Below are 15,535 nucleotides of genomic sequence, written 5' to 3' on the forward strand. Positions count from 1 at the left end.
CGATGCTGTATCCAAGGCAGGCCTTTCAAAATTTTCTAAGAAGGCCTCTAAGTATCATCGCCTGCCTTGTAGGTGGGGAATTTTCTGGGATGGGAAGTGGTACCTGGAGAGGGGTTGTTAGGACTGGCTGTTGTATCCGCCCTAGCCCTTGCTACTTCCAGTTCATGCTTCCTTTCTTTTTCTCTCTCCTCCCTTTCTTTTTCTTTTAGCTCTATCTCTTTTTCTTTCAGCTCCATCTCTCTCTTGTGGGCCTCCTCTTTGGCTTTTTCTTCTCTTTCTTTCAGCTCCATCTCTCTCTTGTGGGCCCCCTCTTTGGCTTTCTCTTCTCTTTCTCTCAGCTCTATCTCTTTTTCTTTCAGCTCCATAGCGCTCTTGTGGGCCTCCTCTTTGGCTTTTTCTTCTTTTGTAGTCATTTTTCTGTTTTCTTGTGCTGGGTCACACCCCTTTGCAGTTGACTGAAACTGGGATGTACTCAGCTCAGGTTGCTGCTGAGTTAACAGAGACTTTCTAACTAGCTACTCCCGAGGATGTAAAAAGAAAAAAAAAACAATTCAACTTGTAAATTCCTTTTACCAGTCGTTTGCTCATTAATTGAACCCTTCTCTTAACAAAGGCTCTTGTTAAAAAAACTTAACACCTCTGCCTTCAGGCAAGAAGAGATAAGTTATGCATCTACCTTCAGCTCTGCTTTCCAAGCAGCTAGAAGGAAAAAAAAATCTCTTACTGGCTTTTGGGTTTAAAATGATCTCCACCGCTATGCCACCATGTCAAGGCTGTATCCCCACTTTGAACTTTAGGGTACAACTGTGGGGGCCTGCATGAAGACTTCTAAGCTTAACTACCAGCTTAGATCTGGTCCGCTGCCACCATTCCCAAAGCTAATTCCCTTCCCTGGGAAGCCTTGAGAAACCTTTCACCAATTCCCTGGTGAATACAGATCCAAACCCCTTGGATTTTAAGACAAGGAGAAATTAACCATCCCCCTCCTTTCTCCCACCAACTCCTGGTGAATACAGATCCAAACCCCTTGGATCTTAAAACAAGGAGAAATTGACCATCCCCCTCCTTTCTCCCACCAACTCCTGGTGAATACAGATCCAACCCCCTTGGATCTAAAACAAGGAAAAAATCAATCAGGTTCTTAAAAAGAAGGCTTTTAATTAAAGAAAAAGGTAAAAATCATCTCTGTAAAATCAGTATGGAAAATAACTTTACAGGGTAATCAAACTTAAAGAGCTCAGAGGACTCCCCTCTAGTCTTAGGTTCAAAGTACAGCAAACAAAGATAAACACTCTAGTAAAAGGTACATTTACAAGTTGAGAAAACAAAGGAAAACTAATACGCCTTGCCTGGCTATTTACTTACAAGTTTGAAATAAAAGAGACTTGTTTAGAAAGATGTGGAGAACCTGGATTGATGTCTGGTCCCTCTCAGTCCCAAGAGCGAACGAACCCTTAAACAAAGAGCACAAACAAAAGCCTTCCCCCCCCCCCCCAAGATTTGAAAGTATCTTGTCCCCTTATTGGTCCTTTGGGTCAGGTGTCAGCCAGGTTACCCGAGCTTCTTAACCCTTTACAGGTAAAAGGATTTTGGAGTCTCTGGCCAGGAGGGATTTTATAGTACTGTACACAGGAGAGCTGTTACCCTTCCCTTTATAGTTATGACAGACGCAATACCAGCTTCAGATTGCATCATTCATTGTTTTCCCTAAAAAGCAAGTACTGTCCAAACCCAGTCATAGATTTATTCATAGATCCAGTCAAAGATGTATTTTAGTCATTTCTGGTTTAAACTGAGATCCCTTCCCTTTACAACTCACTTATCCTCCGCCATTCCCAAGTCAAGGGTCGTATATACTGACCCAATAGCATATCTTGCAAACTAGAGCCAATCAACTATGTTAAGCATCATTTTTGTTCTCAGTGACCCAGAATTAGTAAAGTTTGACTACATTTATTTCAGAAGCATTTTGGCTGTAGAGCAGTGTATCCAGTGTGACAAAGTTCCTCCTCTATCTTGGTGGGTCCTGCGCTTATTGGCGGATTTTCTTGCCTCAGAGATTCACCATGTGGGTTGGGGAACAGCCCAGAGATCTTCCCCTCTGGAAGAACCCACAGTCCAGGTCAATTGGGAGGTTTGGGGGGAACCCGGGCCCGCCCTCTACTCCGGGTTCCAGCCCAGGGCCCTGTGGACTGCAGCTGTCTATAGTGCCTCCTGTAACAGCTGCATGACAGCTACAACTCCCTGGGTTACTTCCCCATGGCCTCCTCCAAACACCTTCCTTATTCTCACCACAGGACCTTCCTCCTGGTGTCTGATAACGCTTGTGCTCCTCAGTCCTCCAGCAGCACACCCTCTCACTCTCAGCTCCTTGCGCCTCTTGCTCCCAGCTCCTCACACTCGCACCACAAACTGAAGTGAGCTCCTTTTAAAACCCAGGTGCCTTGATTAGCCTGCCTTAATTGATTCTAGCAGCTTCTTCTTAATTGGCTCCAGGTGTCCTAATTAGCCTGCCTGCCTTAACTGGTTCTAGCAGGTTCCTGATTACTCTAGTGCAGCCCCTGCTCTGGTCACTCAGGGAACAGAAAACTACTCATCCAGTGACCAGTATATTTGCCCTCTACCAGAATCCTGTACTCCACTGGTCTGGGTCTGTCACACCAGGGTCTCCACAATATGGGACAGGAAGTCATTAAAAGCTTTCAAGTTGTCCATCCGAGTGTCAGGGATGGTGTCATTGCCTCATCTGGCAATGAGGACGACTCCTTGGGTGGAGACAAGGTTGATGTAATCCTTCTGTTGCTTCTTGCTCCTGGAGGTCCACATCTGGTTTTGGCACGAACAGCCCGGCTAATGATGCCACTGGGGAATGGGATCTCCTCCTCTTTCTGGAAATGTGGGAGGGGGATCTGCTCCTGGATTCATGAGATGTGGCCAAGATGGCATGCCATATGGGCACTGGCTTGGTTGTGGCTGGCCAACCCAATGCCACTCACATCCCATTTGGGGAGGAGCTGCGAATAACAGCTCCCTGGTTGGTGCTTTCTTTGAGGGCAGAGAAGACAGATTTGTACTTGAAACCAGTGAAAGCAAGTACACTGGTGATAGTGAGGAGGGATATATCTTCTCTTCAAACAGTGGTGCCATAGGGCGATAAGGTATCAATGGCCATCTCCAGCACCAGTCACCTCTTTGGAATAGGGAACATCTCTGGACATGATCCAGTGTCCTCCAGGTGTGTATCAGAGCATTGCTGGGTACTGAGGTTGGTGCCTGGTCTCTTGTTCCCTGTGCCATTCCTGCTCTGATCAAGAACTCAGAGGCTCTGTGCTTTGAGAAGTGCTCTTGTGTGTCCTCCTTCCGGGACTTTCCTTCATATTTGGTGCTATACTGGGCTCCGTCCAGCTCTGTGAAAGAATGTCAACTTTATGTCTGAGCACAGATGCTGGCTTTACTCTCTGGGATGTTGGTGCCAGGTTCATCCATACTGAGGTGTCCAGTGCTGAAGATTTCATTGATGTTGAGGTGGTTGGTGTCCAAGACACCAGGTCTGGTTCTGCCAGTGCTCTCTTTGCCTTGTTTCCAGTGTCCAATCCTAGAGTATAAGGTGTACTCACAGGAGCACTGGCTGATGTTGATTTATCTCGCCTTGATCTGGTAGTGATGGTCACCTCTGGGTCTGAAGCAATCCAAATGGACTGCCCCTGCAGGTGTAGCTTGAGCCAAGCCTCCCTGGATTTGTGGAGGAAAAGGACTTACACACAGAGCATATCTATCTGGGTAGAAAAGCCACTGTGCCCATCTTGATAGGGATCAGTTCATAATAGGACAGGCAGGGTTTGGAGTCCACCAAGGGGCATGGTGGCTGGTTCAAAGTGGCTGGACCTCTGTATGGCAGAGTTGCTGATAATGCCCTAATGAAGAATGAAGGAAGATTTTTTCACAAAATTGGTGAAAAAAATATTTTAAAGACTCTAGGAGTAAGTAGTAGCAGGTTGAACATTTGCCAAGTTCTGTCTTGTTGCCATGGGGGGGTTGCAACGACTCTGTCCTTTATGACCTCACACAGGGGCACAAGGAGGCAGAGGGTGTATGTGCAGCCCTGACAGACACAGCTAGTCAAAAAAACTGATCTTGCATGCATGTGCACCTACGTCGGAGTACACACGGACATATACTCAACAAAGAAAAAGTCATTTCTATATTTAATTTCCAGTATTTTATGAACACCTTTCATACTTTCAGGTAAAGATGCTTACTTTACTCTAACCCTCAAAAGTATCATGATGATGAATTTGCCCACAGCCCTGACACAAGAAATATCTCTTTCCCCTTTTAAAAAATCTTTCCATATCAACAACCAATATACAGACAGGAAAATGACGTTATAACAGCTACATGATGCTGCATCATTTTCAGTGCACTTGAAGGTAATTAAAAGGTTATGGAACATTCTTCTAAATATTAAAGAAAAGGTAGTGAGTGATGATTTACAAAATATGTTTAGTGAAGGCATGACTGAACCATTGGCATGTTAAACTGCATTTTAATTGTGTTTAAAAATACCTGTGGGCAATGTAAAGCTGTTGGTTTTCAAAGTCATAAATGAGCATATTGATTGATCTATTGACCTTCCGTATCAACTTAAAATTTTAAAAGGTCATTTAATTAGAACAGTGCCTCCCTCCCCCAAAGAAAATAGTACAAGCCTGTTTGGAAGCATGATATAGCCTAAGAAAGTGGAGACCAGTTAGATCTGGACAACCCAGGGAAAAAATAGGAGATTAAAACTAACAGTATTATTATTATTATGCTTCTGGGTCTATCACAGGGGTCGGAAACCTTTCAGAAGCGGTGTGCCGAGTCTTCATTTATTCACTCTAATTTAAGGTTTCGCGTGCCAGTAATACATTTTAACATTTTTAGAAGGTCTCTTTCTATAAGTCTATATTATATAACTAAACTATTGTATGTAAAGTAAACAAGGTTTTCAAAATGTTTAAGAAACGTCAATTAAAATTAAATTAAAATGCTGATCTTACGCCACCAGCCTGCTCCGCTCGCTGCCAGCCTGGGGTTCTGTTCACCTAGGCCGGCAGAGGGCTGATTAGGGCCTGCGGCCGGGACCCCAGACCTGGCGGCGGCGGGGGGGGGGGGGGTTCAGGGGTCAGGGCAGAGGGCTGGGGGAGGGGGTTCAGGGCAGAAGGCTGGGGTGTGTGTGGGGGGGTTCAGAGATCAGGGCAGAGGGCTGGGGGCTGTGGGGGGTGCAGGGCAGAAGGCTGGGTGTGTTTTGGGGTGTGGGGGTGCAGGGCAGAGGGCTTGGGGTGTGTTGGGGTGTGGGGGGTGCAGGGCAGAGGGATGGGTGTGTGTTGGGGTGGGGGGTTCAGGGCAGAGGACTGGGGGGCGTAGTGCAGAAGGCTGGGGGTGTGTTGGGGTGTGGGGGGTTCAGGGCAGACAGCTGGGGGCATGGGGGGTGCAGGGCAGAAGGCTGAGTGGGGGGGTTCAGGGCAGAGGGATGGGTGTGTGTTGGGGTGGGGGGGTACAGGGCAGAAGGCTGGGATGCTCGGCTCGTGGGGGTGCTCCCAGCCCCCTGCCCTGAGCGGCTCATGGAATATAGTAGTATGGGGGTGTGGGGGCGTGGATATGCCCAGGGATATGCCCTGTTCCATCCCCTTCCCCCAGGCTCCGTCCCTACCTCTCTCTGCGTCCTCTACGGAGCTGTGTGCACGCTGCCGCTCTTCCCCCTCCCCCTCGCTAGGGCCATCAGCTGATTGGCCAGGGAAGGAGAGGAGGCGGAGCAGGAAAGCACCACGCTGGGGGGAAGAAGCGGGGGAGGGGGGAAGCTTGGCTGCCGCAGGACCAAGCTTTTGCCTCCTGCCCCCGCAGGGGAGAGCGGTGGGCGGGGGGGCTGGGGGCTGGGACCGCGGCAGGGAGCTGCGTGCCACTCAAAATTGGCACGCGTGCCGTAGGTTGCCGACCCCTGGTCTTATCAGGAGAAAACATACTACTATATTCTACAGCACTCACCTAAAACAGCAGCATCTCTACAGAGAGATGAAGTGGTTTGAAACATTACTTTAAAATACTGTGGTACGTTTTTATATGGGTTGGTTACCACATATAAAGGAGTCTCCTGCTATGATGCTGTATAATCTCTGAATAATACCCTGAATAATCTCCATGGAAAAAATGTGAAGCTGCAGCAGTAATGAAAAAACATAGGGCATAGCATCGCATGGGAGAGATTCTGGAAGAAAGGAAAAACACATGGGATAATCACTGGAAATTTAAGGCACAAAGGGAAAGACGTGCTCCAGATTAAATCATGATCTCCAGCCATTAGCTCTCAGCTATTCCACGTAAGGACAAAAGCATAGTGAGGATAATAGAGCTGGTTTTAAGAACAAGCAAAGCAAGTGTCCACTGCTGCCTCAGAATCCATGGACACTCTGAAACTCACCCTCCAACACAATCTGCATCTTTGGCAGCATGAATGTATGGGGAGGCAGTCTCTCACTGCCAGGCCTTCGCTCCTCTCTGCCAACGGGAAAGGAAGCAGCAAGAATTTATGGCCCGATTTCCTGTCTTCTAGCTCTTGCTAGGCGCCCTGTAAATCATAAGGCTGTCCCTGCTAATGCTAAAACACAGCCTCACCTGTGATGGTAGCACCCACTATATTTAAGGTTAACTTCTAGCTTTCATCTTAAGCTTTCTCCCGGCACCTCCCTTTTCAGTTTAATTGTAAGTCTTTTTTCAAACAAATTCTTTTTGGTCTGAAATATGCTGTGTTTGGTCACAGCTTGAGTTTTCTTGGAAAGTTTGAGCAAAATTGGTTCAGCTGTTGAGTTATGTCAGAAGAAAAAAACCCCAAAACAAACCACTTTCCCCATATGTTCCAAGTGGAATTTTTGCACTCACATAACTCAAAATCAGCTCAAGCTAAAAACATCAAACTCAGTTTGTTTTGTTGTTCCCAGTGAGACTTAAATGTCAGCCCAAGTCTGAAGAAAACTGGTTCTGTAAATCTCAACTTTATGTGCAAAGTCAGCAATTTCATACACAGATTTTAGAATTACTCTATTTTGGGTTTTTCAGGTTGTGTTATTAAAGCTTCTTTAATAAAGAATGTCTCACAGTTAACTTTTGTTCAATTCAGGGAAGAGAGCTCTGTGGTTTAGCACCAACTTCCTCCCTTTTGTCTTTTAAAGGAAACAGGGAAATTTAATTAAACAAAATCGGGAGATGATGCAATGTTGTGGTCGAGAAATGAACACTCAGAAGTCAGCTTTCAGAAGTTAGGATTTCTAACACACCATTAACTCTTACATGATTCACATATATTATTTTCTAGTCTTGCTTTCTTCATTAAAATTGATCTTTATTCCATTACTGTTTCAGAAGGTCGGCTTTTGAGCTCATTGATTTATAATGCTTTTAATTTAAACTTCAGTTGGCTCTCTCTGCAAAACTACCTCAGTTTGCATGGAATCCTCAACGTCAGGATTCAGGCACACGGGCTGAGCACAGTGGAGAAGCTCACACTGCAAATCTCTGTACCATGAATAGAAAAAACTCTGTTTCCAACATTGTTAGCCAGGAACCTTTCATTAAATTAACTCAAAATACGTTGCTTGATTCCTCCCTTCCCTATAGGATCTTTCTGACTGTACTCTGACTATTGCACACGAGTATTTCTTTATTCTGATGACAGATTCCCCCGTGTCAACACCCACCAACCTGTAGCCAAGGAGTACAGATAGGAGTTGGTCAATGTCATTACGGACTCCGTTCTAAGCATTGTTTCTGAGCTAAGTATGATGACCTCTGCCCTACTCAGGCCATTGCTTTTCTCTTTCAACTGAGCTCACTGCTTCCATTAAGCTTTTATCCAAATGAGCAGTGGGCTGCATTCCACATTCTTACATGAGTCACCTGCAAGACAATTGCCTGGAATCCATGCAGTAAACAGTAATTAAAATGGGGTTTGAAGAGGAAAGGGATCCGTTTGACTCTCTTTATGGAAACAGATTTTAATGTGATCCATCAACAGAACTAGTGTGAAGAAGCCCAAGGATATTACTGATGAGAGGCAGAATGACCCCAGGACATGGGTAATTACACATTTGCAAGCAAACAAGGATTTCAAGAATGATCATACTTAAGCCCTTCAAAATAAAGAGTACAACTGAACTCAGGCAGCAAATACTTTTATGAAAGAGAGGGGACTAATGGATCCAGCCACAAAGAAAGTATTTCAAACTTAGCAGAGACATGTGTCCTGGTGTAGCCCAAGGTCCAGTGTGCTTCAGCAGCAGCAGCCATGGGAAAGACAAGTTGTGGACTACAAACGTTGGCATGTTGGGAGAGCTTCCTGGCAGGAAGTCCCCTCTGCCCTCCTAGCAAGATGTTTCAGCACTGACTGAAGCTGGGAGCATGTAGGAGGCAAGCAGAGAGGAGGCTGCTGGACTGGAATGCTCTTCTGTGTTTCTTTACAGAATAAAGCTTTGTTCCTGGTAGTTTGTCTGAGTGGGCCTGGTCTGAGGTGAACACACAGACACACAACACAGTACACACAGGGGAGCCTCAGGCCCAGTTTCCTAAAGTGGGGTAAAAAAAAGGCACAAGGCCTTTTACTCTACCTTGAACAACCTCCTAGTGGGCCAATGAACAGGAGGGGGACTACAATGGTCAAGAGACATGTCTCTAGGCAACATACTGGTCTTCATATTAATGTTAAAACAATTGCATTTCTGTGACTTTTTAAAAAGTACATTTTTACACCCCCCCCCCCCCGCCCCCCCACATGGCTGTGGAGAAAAGCTTCAGCACGTGGCCCCTGAAGGCTTGAAAACCCAGAGGCACCCCCACAACATTTTAAAAGATTGTGATTTTCAAACAAATTCATGACTGTTGAATGCTTGGGGATAGCAACAGTAGATCAGGGCTGCAAAACATGGGCCAATGGCTACATCTGGCCCCAAGGACCCTTCTCTCTAGTTGGCAGCTCACACTGCACTTCTAAGGTCCCCAGCTTGCAGCTGCTTGCTTTGCAGCTCAAGTGGCAGGAGAGAGTGGGGCGGGAGTGGGCGGAACGGAGGAGGAAGCTCATGCCTGATTGGGCACAGGCAGTTGATCTGCTGCCCACTGCTGTTCAGCAGTGGCTCTTTGAGCAGCTGCCACTACTGCCACAATGCTCCCAAGCCAGAGCTCACAGGAAGAGGTTGTTTTCCAGCCTTCCCCTCAGGCCCTCTCCCACAGGGCTGTGCCTGATCTCTCCTTAAATTCTTGCTGCTGCTGCTTCTCCCTCCCCCATTTGGAATATGCCCAAAGTGAGTGGGGGAGGAAAGTGGCAGGGAAGTACCCAAGGGAGGAGTAGGGGAAATTCCCCAAGGCCTGGTCTACACTGGGGGGGAAGAATCGATCTAAGTTATGCAACTTCAGCTACGTGAATAACGTAGCTGAAGTCGACGTACTTAGATCTACTTACCGCGGTGTCTTCACTACGGTGAGTCGACTGCTGCCGCTCCCCCATCAACTCTGCCTGCGCCTCTTACCGAGCTGGCGTACAGGAGTCGACGGGAGAGCGCTCGGGGATCGATTTATTGCGTCTATACTAGACATGATAAATCGATCCCTACTGGATCGATCGCTGCCCGCCGATCCAGCCAGTAGTGAAGACATACCCCAAGTGTTGGGAAAAGAGAAAAAAATCACTACTAGGTGCGGGCGAGGGGTTGCCTTATCAATGGACAGAGGAAAGGAGGTTTCATAAATGCATTTGCTTTTTTAAAATATCCTTTAAATGCAGCATTTACCATCACTGCAGTCAGACAGCAAAGTTAGCCTCCTGCTAGAAAACTTTTTACCGCCGGCCCCAGAGCTCTGAGTGAAACGGCTCTTCAGCCCTCAGCACACAAGGTGACAGCCCTGCACTACGTAGGCCACTACTTGACTGTTCTGTTCTTTCAGCTCTTGTGAGTCTAACAGAAACAGAGACAGTGAATGAACAGGGTGTGCAGCAAATCCTTTCTACACAACCACGAGGAGACAACGTGGGCCAATGGCATGGCACTAGAGTGGGAGTCAGGGGCCTGGCTTCTATTGCTGAATCTCTCACTGACTTGCTGTATGACCTCAGGCAAGTCACTTCACCTCCTTTTTGGGTTCAGACTCATGATTTTTGAACGCTTAGGGATGACAACACTGAGCACTAGATCAGAGCTGGAAACATATGGGTCACTGGTCACACCCAGCCTCTGGGAGCTTACACTCCAGGTTTCTCTTCTTGCACGTGTTTCTTATCTGCAACTAGGGGGAACCTTCCTTTGTGAAGCACTTTGAGGTCAAGGGGTGAGAACTGCTATATAAGAGCTGAGCATCATTATATGGATTTTTTGCCAAGATCTGGAAGTTTTGCATTAGCCATGAGTCATTTCCTGGTCTGCAGTCCAAAAACATAGGTGCTGGAACTAGGAAGGCTGGGGGTGCTGCCGCACCCCCTGGCTTGAAGTGGTTTCCATCATATACAGGGTTGACAGTTTGGTTCAATGGCTCTCAGCATCCCCACTATACAAATTGTTCCAGCGCCCCGTCCAGAAATACCTAATTTGAAAATCATCATTTTAAAAAAATTTTAACATAAAAAGTAATTGGTATCTGAATCTATGGCATGATTCATTTCACTGAACAGCAATACACTCGTGGGTGCCCTACACAATAGCCAAACAATACAGCAGAAGGAGAATCTAAGTGGCTGGAAAGTGGAGTTTAAGGGCAATATTCTGCTTGTGTTATGCACAGAAAACATCTGCATGGGTCATAGGGATAAAATGTACTTAGCTTGGTATCTTGTCATTTTGCTGGATGGAAATGCCTGACTCATATCAGCCTTGACAGCTTTTGTTCCCACCAGATTTTGTTAATGAATTCAAGTGTTACCACTGGAAAAATAAATTAAAGTTCGCCTTTAAAAGATCAGGGCTGAAGTCCTCGTGCATTTTTCACACAGGCAAAAAGCCACACTAGTGGGAGCCAAGCACTATGGTGTATATTAAACAGGAACATATTAGCACAGTTTAAGTGCGAGAGACAATTCACACAACTCTCTTGTTGAGATTTCAAGGAGGTTTGAACAGATAAATTTAGTATTGGAAGCACCAGAATGCCCTTAGTGCAAGCTCGTTAATATGGCCATTGGAAATGTGTTCACATTGCTTTTAGTGCCTAGGTGTGGAAAAATGAAAGATCTCTGGAGATGCTTTTCTCTACAAGATTTGATTTTGTCTAAAATGTTTTTTTCAAAAAGGCTTATAGAGCTGAAGTCTCTTTAAGACACATTTTACCACATAGCCTTTAATGCTTTCTGGTGCTATATTAGATTTTAACCATTAGTGATAGTGGTATGCACCCATTCAAGTTCTTCCTTCACTAGGACATACAATACATTTAAAAACATGACACAATCAGATTTCCCTCACAGGGATGGACAGAGGCACACACACACACACACACACACACACACACATACCACAGCATCTCTTTTCTTGCATTTTCAATAGTGGGAAAATATGTATGAAGAAAGGGAATTTCAAGAATCAAAAAACTTCCTGCATAATCTGACTAATAATTAATTTGACCATTTCCCTGCTCCTGCCGCTGCTGCTGAGTCATCATCCATTCTCTGGCAAAGACAGAGAATTATTCATCAAGGTTCTTACAAATGACTGAAAGCAGGATAAATTCTCTTCTTTGACTGTCATGCTCATAAGTGATTTTGATGTCTTGCCTCCTAAAACTCCCAGCATTTGCCATTATTTTTAGTTTGCTAGCAACAAAATACATTTTTAAAATGAACTAGAAAATAACAGAGTAGCAAACATTCCCCCCACCCCGAATGATTTATCTTCATGTATTTTCATTGTGTGCAATTACAGCAGAAGGGAAAAAACCTCTGGAATTTGAAGTTTTGCTCGATTACCACTTTAATTATGACTTGAATAAATTCAGGTTATATGACTAGGACTTTGGGTTAAATAGCAAGAGGCTGCTAGCCTTCTCATGTCCCCCCCCCCCCCCCCATCCGTGATGAATAATTTTCATTGCTTATATCGGATGACAAAATGCTTGCAAACAAAAACCATCTGACATCATGCAAATCAATTATGCAAGAAACCTACTGGACTAGGTCCTTAAAAATACTGTCAGCAAACAAGTAAAAATCCTCTCCATTAAGATCTGCTAACCCCTAGTCCAATTTTCATTTTTTTAAAAGACTAGAGACATTTCATCTCTATACTAATTTGCTTTATATGTGTGGGGAAAAAACAGGGAACATAACCAAGACAGTATTGCTATGCCTCTCTGTACTGATCTAGGCTGATGGTTGCTAATGTAAATACATAATTTGGCACTTATAAGAAGGGCCCATATTAGGATACAGGGCCCATTTCAGGACAATGGGCCTTCTTCAGCTTTAAAGCTCCATCTGGCAGCATTGCTGCTAGAGCTGTCAGCCGGAAGAGCTGTAAAGTGCAAGGAAGCAGCCCCTGTACCTGCAAATCCTCTGCTTGCACAGAAACTGCTCTGCTCTATTTTCTAGTGTAAGATCTGCCTAACAGAGGTTGAACTCTAGGATGACCACACAGAAAGAGACTGGCAAATTAGCTTTTGGATAATTGTCTCTTACCTGCAAAGCAACATCATTTAGCCCAGTCCCACAGATTTTGATAGCATCCTTTCGTTACTGGTATGGCTGCAAAAGCAATGATGTCATGGGGAGGAAGCAGTTACAGTCACGTGATTGCATCCTCCCTCTGTAGGGTATCAGCTGGGGAAGAGAGAGAGAGACAGTTTGTAATCCTGCAGGAATCAGTTGAGGCAGTGAAAGCTCGATCACCCTTTTCTACACATATGTTGTGACTTACAAAGCTCTATTAATCAAAATGGATGACTAGCTATTTCATACCCAGGTTGCTTTTCTAAAAAGAGATTATGATTTTGTCACAGCAATAATAAATCATTGTTAATGAAGAAAAGCTAAGTAACTATGAACTCATGTGTCCATACGTTACGAGCAATATTGCTGTTTATTTTATAGCAATGCCCCAAGGCCTCGTTACATATTTCATAAATATGAAAAGTTACTAATCACAGTAGTTTGAAAATGGCACAAACCACAAATTTATAATTTCTTGCAATCCTCTGACATGCTTCTCACCTTACTCCTTTCCAAGTCTATCCAAAAATGCAGCTGCAAAAAACATTTTTCTCCCACTATTTCACGCCCTCATTGAACCCTTTAACTGACTCCCTTTATCTTCCTCATGTTCAAGCTTCCTGTCCTTTTCTCCAAAGTTCAATACTTCCCTCCAACTATGTTCTGAGCTCTTCTTATTCTCCCATTTTGCTTGTCCATGCCTAACCACTTATTTTTGTATCCTTCGCCTACTCATCTTTCTCCCCTCTCTCTTCCATGCTGCCCCTTGTGCTTGAAATTGTTCTTTTCCTATGTGCCACATGTTTACCCTCTTATTTGTCAAATTCCGGTTTAATTTTTTGCCATGGAATCTTTTACTAACAATTCACTTAAAATATATTAAATAGCTTAACAAACCCCAAAACAAAAAAAACCCAAACCCGCAATCTTCATTGCTCTGACTTTCAAATCATTGGTCATCCAGCAGATCACATTTGGAACCATTCTCTAAGGACAAGTTTGGACTGAGTTTTACTCTAATTACAGTACCATTCTGAACACACCGGGAGTTCTCTTGTTTTAAATAAATGTTTTTATAAGAATTATGTACGCCTCTAGATTTACCTTTCACAGTACATAGTTCACAATGAAATTTTACAAAATATACGACGTATACATAATTGTGTAAAAGCATGTTACCAATTTTTTTATGTTTTATTATAGCATTACACTGACATTATTCATCCTCCCTTATTTGAATATACATTTGGTTTAGCCTTAATGATCTTCAATGAAGACCTTTTCAATACCAAATAGGAGAGTAAACACAGCAACGTTTAGGGTGTTGTCTTAAGAACTGCACTTTTATTACAATATTCTCTTTGTATCCCCCACAAGTCTCTCACTCACTTGGAATATGCATTTTGAACTGGCCCTCAATTCCACTAGTCTCTTCATGGTCAAAGCCTTCCTCAAAATCCACTTCTGTTGTGATACAGTACCTATGAAAAATTAGCTACCTAACAATAGGTAGGATAAAATAGTATGTTTGCACTCAGGGAATCATTAGTAGTCTATGGATGGGGCACACAGAGGGATTCCACCCAGACCCTTTTGGGTTAACAAAGTAGTTCTGCAGCAGTTCTCTTTGCATTCATGTAGAACATTTGGGGCAGGCCAAACAAATAGCCAGCAGGTTTATAACTATGTATACCCAACTGGGCCAAATCCTTAGGTAGGGACTGCATAGCAGGTGTTACTGTAAACAGGAAACTGGATTAGTGACTTCAGAATGGCTACACAGCTGCTCCAAATCTGGGCTCTAGGTTGAAGGAAGTGCCTGTCTCCCTGGTTTCCCATGCAGATCCTCTGACCAAATCCCATTTACATGGACTTTGCGTAAGAGATTAGATCTTGGCACTTAGTCTGCTATGTATGGGTTTTCTCAAACATTTTCTGTGTGTGAACCACATCTTAAGAGAGAGACTGGCTTGCGATCCACCTCCCTGCACATTCATGATCAGGCAGATCACCACTCCCCCCATCCTCATTCATAATCATGTAAGAGCCCTGTGCCAGTTACTACAATTGTGTGCATGGAAAAGTAGCAGTAGGAAAGTATTTAGGATAGGACTTTCAAAAGTGCTCAATACTGTCCTAACTCTGCTCTACCTGGAATCAGGAGTAAAACTCCAATTGATTTCAATGGAAGCAGCTAGGCTGTCCCATCTCTTGAAAATCCTACCCTTAAGGTACCTGGAGTTTTGTTTAATGGAGTTTAGCAGGTCAAAATAAGGAGAGCAAGTACTATGTGACCCATCAGTTCTTTATAGGCCACATCTGAGGAACCTCCTATTACATACAACATAATCCTAGCACCATAACTCTGGCCATAAGCAAGGGAGTGAATGGCTCAAATCAAATGAGCATATACCAAAGGGCTCTCTTTTTGTGTAGAGAAGCTTCCAGCAACTACATTATGAAATGGACCAAACAATCTGCTCAATTTATATTCTCATATTGAATGGGGGAAAAGCAGTAGTACTGTATACATGATGGTTTTTCTTTGAGGAAATAGTTTTGTTTTCCGTATAACAAAAGTTCTTGAGTATTTTAAACATTCTCCCTGTAAATGGAACCTTTTAAAATCTCTCAGGTCTTCTAATTGTGGAGTTTCTTTACAGTTAAAAAGTACACTGGGTTCGTAATGAACATAGTCTTCCTCCCTGGGATAAAATCTGATATTTTATTATGCTCAACAGGACCTATAGTTAACAACATACATAATCATCTAAGCCTTAGAAGAACCTTGTCATCTTTATGTAACACTTACCTTGAACT

Source organism: Emys orbicularis, chromosome 1 (assembly GCF_028017835.1).
Source record: "Emys orbicularis isolate rEmyOrb1 chromosome 1, rEmyOrb1.hap1, whole genome shotgun sequence".
NCBI lineage: Eukaryota > Metazoa > Chordata > Testudines > Emydidae > Emys > Emys orbicularis.